Below are 12253 nucleotides of genomic sequence, written 5' to 3'. Positions count from 1 at the left end.
GGAAAGAAAAATGTAATCGATAGTTGAGATTCTCCTGAGTGTTGGCAAGAAATGAGCGTCCGGGTGCAGTTCCAGCGAGATTTGCTGAGCCGAGCGGAAGTTATGGGTTGTTATAAAAGTGATCATTGCTTCTTGCTCTTTGTTTTTCCTTGCTAAGAGGCCGTTGGTTGCGAGGTCTTTGATGTTAAAGTCTCCTAGTAGTAGTACCTCCGTAGATGCAAATTCCTCTAAAAGGTTTTCTAGTTGTTTTATCATTAGATCCGTTGCAGTTGATTTTGCGGTTTTTGCTGTATTATGATAAATGTTAATTAGGATGATAGAGCGTGCCCTGCCTGAAAATGACAGACCGGTAATCAGGACCGTCTGCCCTGCCGGCAGGTTCCGAGGGATAGGTGTGGCCGTTATCTTGCACCTGTGACTGATGAAAATGGAGAGGCCCCCTGAGGGTCTTCCATAAGAATTGACCTTGGCGGCCGGTTGAAAAAGTTCATAGTAGCCAAGCAGAGGCGATGGAGATATAGAGACCAGGTCTCCTGAAAACAAATCATGTCGCTTTTGTTCAGGAATTCAACGGCTGATTTTGAAGCAAGGGTTGACTTTAGCCCGCTCGTGTTCCAAGATGTGATAGTTTGGAATCGGGCCAGTTGGTGTTCTTGTTAGGAGGATCGCTGTTGTTGAGCGAAATTGATTGACGGCTCTGGGACAAAATCTCCGTAGCGCATGTCGTTGGCATGGGTGACTGGGCAATTAAATTTGCAGCTTATCATACGTTGATTTTCATAGCATGCAATGTTTAGGAGATTGTCAGCTTTCGACGCTTCTGGAAGCCAGGCATGGGTTGCGCCCCGGGACCCCTTCAGAACGCTAGTGAGCTGTTTCGCAGAGGCCTGTGAGAGAAGAACGTGGGGGTATTTTTGTTGAGTGGGAAGTTGGGAACCCACATTTCAATGCCCCAGTTTTCAAATTGATTGATTTCCTTAAAAATTGCATTCCTAATGGATTCCTGGGACCACATTGTAATGGTGGCCTCTGAGCCCCCTTTCCCTGGTATTGTGGAGAACTTGACTGATGTAAGGTCTGAGGAGGTGACCCCGGCCAGTGCTGGAATGCAGTTGAATAGGCGGAGGAGGTTGCGTCTGTTAAGAGTGTCATGTGGGCCCTTGTGCTCGTAGTGTGGATAAAAGACTAGTTCTGCTCTCTTTTCCGGGCTCTGGTGAACCTGACTCCTGGCTGTTCCAGGTAAAGAAGCTGTCACCGTCAGGAGTTGGGAGCGAGCTTCAGATGAATAAATAGTCACCCCCCCCTACCCCCCCCTCCCCTGATTGACTTGTCATTCCTGAGACTTGTGGCACTTGAGGCAAAAAATACCTCTGCGGCTGCATGTGGAAGTCCCAAAAGGCTTTAGTTGGGCCTTCTAATCGATAGGACGCACCGCGGTCTGTTGCATTGCCCACTGTTGAGCTGTGAAGATCCGTGTTTGTGATTTCTGCCATTCCCTGGGATTTAGGTGGACTATTCCGGACTTCCACTATTGGTTAGGTGATCTGTGCAAGGTTATTCTGGTTCCCAGCGCTGTAATCTTTGGTATTTATTCCTGTAGATTTGTTTGGCAGTAATACGTTTACTGTGGTTGTGATGTGCGCTTCTGAGGCTTTTGTGATCCCGGGACTGCCCAGGGTTGATGACCCGGGCTGTTCGCTGGAGTCCATTGAGCCCGCGGGGGTCGTACTTTTCTCGATTTTTATTTCGGGTTTTACAGGTGGGTTGAAAATGGGGAAGTAGGGGAGACCCCCCCGATTTATTAACTGGGAGACTGGGTGCCGCTAACCCTTCAAGCCCCACTCTTCTTTTCAGTAAGCGTTTTTTAGATTGTTTTTTCCGTTTTTTTCTCTCCCTCCTTGACAGTGAAGTTTTCATTGGAGGCTTAGAGGCACAATGAGTCTGGCCCGTGTGGGTACTGTCGGAGAGAGCGGATTGCATGGTTGATACTTGCGTCGATGGGGTTTCAGTGAGTTCCAAGCCCGCTATGAGCGAGCCGGGGCTGGTCCCTGATGAAAGGCTGGCCGAACTTTTGGGAACTTGGTCGGCGCGAGGGGGTGTGTTTTTTCTCACAGAGCAAGGGCCTGCTAGTGAGGCAGAGCGTAAAGGGTCTTCGAGGATAGATGGTGTTTGAAGCTCTTGCATGGGCGTGGGCTGAGATGTTCCTTGTCTGATGCTGTGGCACTCTACGCTGTTCAAGATTGCGCCCAGGATTTCGGGGAGGGACGAGAGTTTGTTGATTATTAGGCTGCAGGAGCAAGGATTCCGATTGCCCATTGTCCCCGCCAAGCCTTCGAGGGTGCATAACCTGGAGCCCAAGTCCGACAGTGCTGAGGCCAGAGTTTGCATTAGATCGATCTGCAGCTCCATTTTCTGCGACTGCCATAGCGTAGCCTTGGCAATCGCGCCTTGTTTGGCATGGAGGGATGTCAGTGAGACCGAAATAGAGTTTATGGGATCTGACAAAATGAACACAGATGCTTCCTGGTCCTCTGGATGCATTCTGAAGAAGTTTGAGATGGGGCTAAAGCCCGGTGAGTGGGCGAGTGATTCTTCAATTCGACTTTCTAAGGAGGCCAGGAATCGGTTGGATAGTTTGTGGGATAATGAGGGGCCATCATTTTTTGGGCTCTTGTTTGAAGGTAGGGGGTCGTTCTGGCTAGTTGAGGGGGCCCCTGAGCATGCACTTGGGCTGGGTTGTAATAGAGCCTTCGCTGTTAGGTCTGCAATGTAGCAGTTATCAGTGTATTCGGACGGTGTTAACGGAACTCTGCCATAGACTTGGGCTTGGACTTCTAGCTTAGTCGCGTTGTTTAAAATCGTGATGTTTGTAGAGTCTGAGCTGGACTGGTGAGGATGGATTTCTTGGAGCTGCAGAGATGGCGCTCAGTGAGAGAAGAGAACTGTCATGAGTCGTGACGGCAACCTCCTGGAAGAGGATGAGCAGCTGATGTCTTATGAAGTGACTCATGGAGTATCTCAGGAGTGATGGAAGAATCGGGTGAGGATAGAGAGGGTTTCTCCGGGGTCGAGTTTTTAACGTAGGCAAGTCCGGGAGAGCAGTGGTTATCAGTCTGGACGTCAGCTTCTAAGTCTGTATCCTGCTGAGATGATTGGGTAGAGGAGGAGCCCTTTTGGACATGGGTTTTAATTAAGAAGTCGCTAATCCGAGGTTGCGATTGTGATGATAGGCCGCCTGTGTTTGACATTTTCTTTTGGGGTGGTGGCGACTCCCGTTGAGCCCCGCCGGGGGAGGCGGAGCGGAGGGTAGTACCTTTCCTCCGTGGGAGTCTTCTGAGTTGCTTGGGATTTTCCATGGCGAGCCCGCGAGGTATTAATCGCCGATTTAGCAGGGGGGGGCTACACTCCTCCTGACCTGTCAAGAGTGGTAAGTGCACAGAGGTGGAGGAAGAGAGCCAGATAGCAGGAACCAGGGCAGGGCTTCTCACCTGTTAGCTGGTGGCCCCCCTCGAGCTTGGCGGTGTGGCGTCTCCCCTTAACACCGGGTCTTGCCCTTCCGGTTCATCCTGTACACAGGTAACACTTTAAGCCGCTCAAACCTCCGTAGTTGTCAGCTGCTTCCCACGGCACCGCGGCACGGCACCGCAGCACACCCGGGCTCTCCTTTTCCTGCCTCGGCCAGGTGTCAAGCACCACTATCCGCGGTTCTGAAATGAGGCGGGACAGGTCCGGGACAGGTCAGCCGAGCTCAGCTGTAGTTAACCGTGAAAAATAGAGGTCTGGCCAGGTTAGCGGAACCGCTACACTGTTGCTGTTGTGGCGGTTGTAGATCCAGCAGACAGAGGAATTGTCCGATGGTGATCCAAAATCCCCCCCGCAGTAACCAGATCCTGGAGCCTGGAGCCTGGGGCCTGGGCGAAGGCGGCGGAGGTATAGCCCAGAAGCTACAGAGGAGGGGGAGATATTATGGCGAGGTCCGCAGCTTCAGCGTCGGCTTCCGTAGCTTCGATAGCGTCGACGGGTGGATATCGACGGGCAGCGTCCAACAAGTGAGTCCCGCGGTCCCCCAGCAGTACGGTATTTTCTCTGGGCTAGGCAGGGCAAATCGTGTCTCACGGCAGCCGTACCCCCGACCACCGGTGGCCCCGCAGCCCCCGTGCCCCAGTAGCCCGTTTTCCTGCGGTGGCCTGTGCGTTCAGCTCAACTCAGTCTGGCGTTCTGCCGATCTCGCCTCTCGGCTCTCCGGTGCTCTATGGTGCTCTATGGTGCTCTCTGGCGGCCGCACAGGGTCTCTTCACTAATAGCGAAAACTCCTATTCGCAAACAACTACCAACCAGGAAAACGCCAAAGGTCTGGAGTGAGCAATACATAAGGAGTGCCTCATGATATCAATATGTCTTCCAGGGCAGCAAAATGTGAAAACACAAACTGAACAGGCAAGAACGAATCCAAATGAAGGGATCCTAGATCAAAGTGTAGTAGATGCAATCTTTCAAACCTGGGGAAACTCACAATTAGAACTGTTTGCAGCAAATGTAAAATGGCAAAGCTTCAGATCCAGGGTCCTCATTGCCAGTCCAAAGGGAATACTGTTTATTAAATTGGTCAGGAGGATTTGCCAATGCATGCCCACTAATTTTACTGATACCAGCAGCGATCAACAAATGCAGGCAAGCAAACATGATATTGGTTCTGGTGGCCTGGAACTGGCCACCACACACTGTGTTGTGAGCTAAAAGATTTGGCCAACAGAATAATTACAGTAACAGTTTTCCAAAACCTCTTAACCGTACAAGAGGCATGACTATGGCATCAAGAACGAGTACGCTTTAGCCTCCTTGTTTTTACCCTTGATCTACAATTTGCCAGTCTGGGACTGCCAGACAGATATATATGGAGATATTTTAGGAGGAAAGTCTGTCTACCACTCCCAGGTGTTACACGGCTGGTGTACCATATGAATATATTGGTGCACAAAAGAAGACCCTTTAAATGATTTAGGTGGGCATAAACTATTATCAAGTACGTGATGCATTTGCTTAACTCAAAATTCTTAGACCCTTAAGTATCAACACAATTTCCTCATAGAAACAGAATGGGTAAAACACTTTGCTACTTCAGGCCCAAACTCTCCTGTTCGGATGACCTATTAGCTATAGTCCACATATACTCTAGGGCCCACATGTACGATCCTTTCATTTTGCAACTCATAAACTGTGACTTTTAGCGACTCGCAATTAGTAAGTCATAAAATGAATTGTACTAATGTCTCTCAGACTTATTTAGAGATTCCCAATGTGGTCACAAATGACCTACCTCATTAATATTCATGAGGTAGGTCACAATGTGCGACCCACTGGGAATGGCTTGCTGGGGACAGCAGACCACCAGGTCTGTGATTGCTTTTTAAATAAAGCAACATTTTTTGGGAAGTGCAGCTGTTTTCCTTAAAGGAAAACGGGAAGCATTTAAAAAAGAAAGATGAAAAGTTTCCTTTTCATTTTTTAAGAGTAGGCAGTGTTTCGTGGGACCACTGCCACTGCCTACTCTTAAAAAATGTTGGTGCCCAAATTAACAAATTTGGCAGTTCGGGCTGGACTGTTCCCATGAGGCACAGGGTCAGACTGATCTGCATATGGCCATGTCTGAACTGGGGTGGCGGAGTGAGCTAAAGAACGGTGATGGATTAAACCCAGATCAGTTGACTGGGGGTGAGTGTTTGTATTGTCAATGCTCCGTCCATCACCACCTTTGGTTTTTCCAAATTCACAAAGAGGCATTTGCGAATAGGTTACCACCTAATAAACTATGTTGGTAAAGTATGAATGTTTTGCGACCGCATTTCGGTTGCAGAACATTCATACATGCCCCTATGATCCGCTATTAGGAAAGGATCCCCTCGGCACTCCCCCTTCCTAATATCGACTCGCAAACCCTATTTTGCGAGTTGATAATAGGTTACTGACTTACAAAATAGGGTTAGTGCATGCCAGGAGTCGTTTTAGCGGTTGACTGCCTGAATCTCCTTTGGTGACTGTTAAAAATGGTCGTACATCTGGCCCAGGGATCTCTAGGAAAGAAACTTTTTGCAGCACACTGATTTACAACTTCCTCGTACGAGCAAAGAGCCTTTATCAATCAATTTCACCTCCAACTCCCAAGAGGAACTTTAATTTGGTGCTAGCATAGGTCATGTTACAACCAGTGAAGCCAGTGCGTATGCCAGGCATCAAATACCGCACACTAAATGACAGTCTTTTCATGACAATCACATCATTGCGTAGAGCCAGTGAATTGCAGACCTTAACCATTCAGGAAACCTATCTACAAATACACAGGGCTAGGGTAGTCATTTTATGTATTAACTAATTTTATTCTGAAAGTAGTATCTCATTTTCATGTGAACTAGTCTATTCAGTCACCCATTTTCTTTCAAAAGCCAAACACCAAGTGGAGAAGGCACTGCATTCATTGGTTGTAAAGAGACTGTCATACTCTACATATAGGATACAGCTATAGAGGATAGGTAAGCTGTTTTTGCAGCTCAAGCAGCAGCATACTTTGAGACCCAGGTTTCAAAAGGAACGGTTGCAGGGTGCATAGTGCAAACTGTTCAAACGTTAACTACTAGCATGGAAACCCTAGATAAAAAAACTAAAAACCCTTTCTAAAAGGAGAAAAGGCAAAATTAGCCTTCCTCACTAATGTCTCCATCAGTAACCTATGTATGGCTGCAACACAGTCTTCAGAGCATATCCTCGTGAAACACTACTAAATAGATGTCCTCGCACACCAGAAGGAAGACTTGGGATAGAAAGTTTGCTAAAGAATGTTAAGAACCACCCACACTAAACTTCCACCTTCCCCAATATTTAATACCGCTACATAATCCTTGCACAGCATTTAAATCCTGAATAAAAATCGCGGTGCAAAATAGAAAAGTTACTTACCTGTAACAATAGTTGTTGCTGTATGAAGCTAGTCTGAATTCTCATGCTACTGATCCACCTCCGTAGTGAAAATGACGAGTGGTAAGGTTGCTACAGAATAGGAACTCTAACTTTTTATTTTTAAAGTGAAACAAAACAAAATGCAACAGTTACTACAGAAGGGAAGAAATAATCTAAATATGGTGAGCATATACTGGGGCATCATTGACTGCAGTTCAATGTCGAGGGGCAAGGGGATTAGCTTGGTCTCTCCTCTGGGCAATGCCTAAACAAAACAAGGATTGGCATAGCCTATAGGTCTCGCCTTTGGGACCTTATAAGTGTAGCCAGAGATATTGACTTTGCCTATCTCTTTAAGCTGTGCTGTACAGAAGTCAGCAGCATGCTGAAAAGTTATAATGAAGTGTAAGCATTTTTTTACCTTATAATGTGACCAAGAAAGCATTATGTACAACTGAGCGACCATTATATAAAAGTATTAACAATAATGTCATGAGTATTTTTGTTTTGTCCTTTCAATGCTGGCAACTTCTATCTGCCTGTCCCAAACGTTGCTTGTTATGTTTTTTTTTGTTACAGGGGCATAAATAACAGGAGGGTGAAAGTTGGGAAATAGTACCTGTATAACAGTTAGGGAGAGAGTCAGTCAGTGAGAGGGTCAGTCAGTTAGAGAGAGAGCGAGAGATTCGGTGAGCGAGAGATTGAGAGTCAGTCAGTGAGAGAGAGAGTCAGTGAGTGAGAGTCAGACAATGAGTGAGAGTCAGTGAGAGAGAGAGAGAGAGAGAGAGAGACAGTGAGAGAGTGAGAGAGAGACAGTGAGAGAGTGGACGACCTGGGCTGGACTCTCTGGGTCACAGAACGGTGCAGTGTCACAAACAAGATATATGGAGCATAACTTAATAATATCAGTGCGGCTTGGGGTCTCATTGTAACTAGCCCCCTGCAAACCAGTAATATTGCTCAAGGACCGAAGAAGAAACAAATACCACTACACCTGGCAAGCAGTGTTGTGCTGTCATATACAAGGTACATTTAGACAGGTGTAGTCCACAAGGAATACAGAGCATAGTCAGAGACCAGTATAACACAAACGGCTGATGGAACTGACAACAGGCAAAAAAAATTAAAATGTATTTGTATCTTATTGATGGTTGCTCCTGCAAATGACGCAATGTTGTTTGGAAAGTAAAGTTGTTGTTTCCTCTGCGTCATTTATGCAAGAAGGTTTGTAAATAGATTTAATTTACAAAGCACAGTAGAAATGCTCCATATAAGGGGAACATCCTAGCTTAAAAAATATATTTCTTTAAATGTGCTTCAAAATGTATATCCTCTTTATTTGTAGTCTCGCACAGTTGCATGTCAAAGACTATAAACATTTCAAATCATAATTAAAAGTTTGAAAAGGCTTCATGCTGTTTTCAATCCCCATTGTGCTGCCTGTACTTTCTCCTTATCAGGTTGATGAGGAAATGTATCCTTTACATTGTTTGCACATTTTGGTTCGTGAAAAGATTGAAGCGATCACAAGGGCGCAGTGGGTCAGTCCTCTTGTGAACTTATACCGTTTCAACCTCAGCCCAAGGTTAGGAAGCAGCTAACAAGCCGAATAATCCTCAGCAGCTTGATGCTGTAGCATTTCGCCTCGTTTCCAGTTCAAATTTCAGGAGATTAAATGAGGGCCCATATTGGTAGTTCCGAAGCTGACAGCCAGGCTTAAAACTAATTTTGGCAACGAGGGACAACTAAAGGAAGGTTGTTATTATTACTACAATAATTATTAAGGTGGTCATTATTATTAGTTCTAGTAGAACTAGTATTAATATTACTTTTCCTGCTGGTGATTTAAAGACTAACAAATGGTGTAATGAAAGGTAATAATGTCAAGGGCAAAGTTGCTAGGAATAATAATCAATAATATTATGATACCTAAGAATAAAAAAGAAGACAAAAGGGCGCCTCAAATGCATGTAAACCGTTGGAAAAAAGTAATAAGGGTTTAAAATAACGCGTGCGTTTGTAATATATGCACAAGGACAAAAATAATGGGAACAGAAATCAAGGGTGGCTGCAAAGTGAAAGCGACCGTACTGTTTCATTAGTAACATGATCCACAACAAGAAGGGAGGAATGCAGCTGCCACAAAGCGTGCCACTGCTCACTCCCTACACCAATCCAACGTGGAAGTACCTTTAAACAAAGAGGTGGGACATGCACCCGCCTTTGGCCATTTGCATGCTTTCATTCTTGAAAGCCACACGCAAAGGCCAATAGAATGCTTGGGAGTTACCAGACCCACACGGAGAACTTTCGGGGAAGTTTGGAGTGCTCACAAGAAGCCTCCCATAGGGCAGCACATGAGCGCTACGCTAGGCTCGACCTAAAAAGGAAAAAACAAGCACCATTCCAGTTTAGCCACTAGATGGTTAAACAATGCACAGTATGTGATTACAAAACAGCTTCTTGCTTCAAAACTGTTATTAGAGGTAAGTAACCTTGTCCTCATGTTACATTTCTGTTTTATGCTCAGTTTTAGAGGACGATATTGATATGTATTAAATAATGCTGTGATTAGCCTATGAGCTAATAGTATAGGATTTATGCTTCCTCCTAGTCTCCTGGTGTCAGTAGCTACTTAACCCAAACTAAAAAGTTTGAGTTGTGCAGGATATCCAACTTCAGGGGTAATTTTTAACATGTATATATATTTAGGCTGTCGTCCAGCGCACCATTTTCTTTTGTAAATTAAAATATCTTTTGCAAAATCAAATACTTGGTGTTTTGTTCAGCTGTGCATTTTGTAACACTTTTTACACCACAATGACTCCTAGTGTAGATAACCAATGAGAGTGGTGCTCATTAAAATATTTTGAAACATAATTTTGCAGGATTATTGGGGTACAGGTGTGAATAGGACTGTAGTGACAATGAGAGGGTTCCTGATAGACATACGAGTCTGAAGGGTTATTAATACTGACCAGAATCTATTGTGTTTCAGATTGTGCGTGAAATGTGCTAGTTTCCTTATAGGCCAGTCCTTATTCAGACTAGTGCAAAATGTTTGGTTCCCCTTCCACCTCAAAGTTCCTTTTAATTGTTTGAAAGGTACAACCTTTTTAAATAGACACATCTGTGCTGTCCCCAACAATAGGGTCTCTACCCTATAAAATTGTTCTCCTGAATATTTCAATCTTGCCTAAAGAGGGAGTTCAGGTTTGTGAATGTATGGATTATTTTCGGATGGGGCGGTGAAGATTTGGATACGAATGAATAGTCAAGAATCAGATAATGAATGTCCGAAGTACTCTGTAAAATTATTCCAAGGAAGGCCTTTGTGCCTATGCACATTGCTTTTTACTGTGTATATGCATGTGGTACTTGTAACTCGAGCTCTGCGCTGCACAGTGTCAGAGCCCCCTTTGAGCTTGGAGTCACAAATACTGAGCAGGTGGAGCCTCCGTAGAGTCTGCTGTATGTTTATAATGCCTGAAGCGGTTACCTGCCTTTTTAATTAGATTCATGACAACTCCTGTAATGCCACTGGCACCATATCACTAAAAGTATTTCCTGTTCATTGGAGAAGCATTGTTACGGGCGATGGTTGCTTTCACTTGTGAATCTTGAGTAATTCTGCTGCAGCCTGCGTTTCTTGCCTAACTAACAACATTTTTATTTCTTATTTTTTATCTTCCCTTCTCCTGCCCTTTTGTTCTCTATCCGACCATTTTAATTGACCCAACTGCCCCTGTGCCATCCTTCCCCTTCTTGTGCCCTCCCAATCCCCCTGTGATCTCCTTCCTGTCCTCTTGCGATCTCCCTCCTATCCCCCTTTCTGTCCTCTTGTCCACTCTTTTTCCTCCCCCATGTATTTCATCTTCCCCGTTTCCTACCTCTGTACCCTCTTCTTCCCATTATCCTCCTTCTCCTTCCCATTATCCTCCTTCTCCTTCCCTTTCTTTCTTCTGTTGACCTTTCTCTTCTCTATTTTTGCCTTAATCTCCCCCGCTCACTCTTGTTTCCTTCTCCTCCCCTGTTAATCTTCTTCTCCTTACTTCTTCATTTCTACCTTTGCCTTCCTCCCCTTATCTCCCCCCTCCTTTTATCTCCTTCCATGTCCTCCTCGGGCTCCTTTCTATGTCCTCCTCGGGCTCTGTTCCATGTCCTCCTTTTGCCCCCTTCCATGTCCTCCTTTTGCTCCCTTCCATTTGCTCGTCTTCCACCTCCCTTCCATTTGCTGTCCTTGCTGTCCCTTCAAATCACTCTCCCCGTCGCCTCTTCCACTTGCTTTCCCTACGGCTCTTTCCCTCCCTGACCCTTGTGCATTTTTTCATCTTTTATCCCACCCATTTTGTCCCTTGTCCTCCTGCCCCTTTGCTTCCCCTCACCATTCCATTCCAAACCTTTCCCTTCGTTTGTCATCCTATCTAATCCTTCCACCCCATTTTTTTCTTGCCTCTTATCTTCCCTGTCTCTTGCCCCTTATCCTGTCTTTTTGGCAAACTTCTCTGCATGATTGTTGGACTGGTCCATAGCCAGTGCCAACTCTTCAGCCTTCGCCGCAGCCCGTTCAGTACACTCCAAGCTCTTGTCCCCAAGTTCTCCTTCCAGTTTCTCCTCCCCAGCAGTACAATATGGTACATCTCCTCTATTCCTTATTGCTTCGTGGTCTGTTTGCATGCGCTTTGTGAGCTTTTTTCAGTGTGGACCTGTTTCTGGCATGGTCTATCATTGTGAAGTGCAACTGGACCGAATAGATTTGAAAACCTAAGGGGGTGGCACATCCTGTTCATGCATGTTTGAAAGGCCTGAATTGTGGCACGCTCACTGACTCTCTTCCATGGCAACCTTGGCTTCCATCTTTTTTGTACATTCCAGTCCTGAGAGCCAAGCACAGATTTGACAATGCACTCCACTCTACCAAGCAACTATCCAATTCTGCCTCCCCAACCATCACTCTTTCTGCTGCCCCCACCACATTCTTGCATCACGTGCCTAATTTCTGCGGCACCTTCTTCCACAGTACTGCCCTCTACTTTGCCCAGGCACCACACACCCCTGCTATGCCTCTCATCTCTCCCTGTAATGCATTCTGCTATTCTAGAACTCAAGTACACTGTACTCATCTAGTGAACTTCATTTTGACCTGCAAGATTCTTTGCTATTCCATTACCTAGATACCCCAGTGCTGTGTTTGCATCTCAGGCCGACTTGCAACACCCACGAACGTTAAGGATTGGTGGTCATACTCAACCCTTCCAATGCCACTGGGTTACTGCACCTCATTTTTACCTTTTTCTTCTCC

At 45.7% G+C, this 12253-nt stretch overlaps 1 protein-coding gene across 4 annotated transcripts in view; it reads left to right on the top strand.

Moving 5' to 3' along the window:
* Window positions 1-12253, top strand: part of R3HDM2 (R3H domain containing 2) — a 906692-nt gene that overhangs the window by 612339 nt on the left and 282100 nt on the right. The window lies entirely within an intron of this gene.

Source organism: Lissotriton helveticus, chromosome 1_1 (assembly GCF_964261635.1).
Source record: "Lissotriton helveticus chromosome 1_1, aLisHel1.1, whole genome shotgun sequence".
In the NCBI taxonomy this organism is placed as follows: Eukaryota; Metazoa; Chordata; class Amphibia; order Caudata; family Salamandridae; genus Lissotriton; species Lissotriton helveticus.
This window is presented reverse-complemented; position numbering and strand designations above follow the sequence as displayed.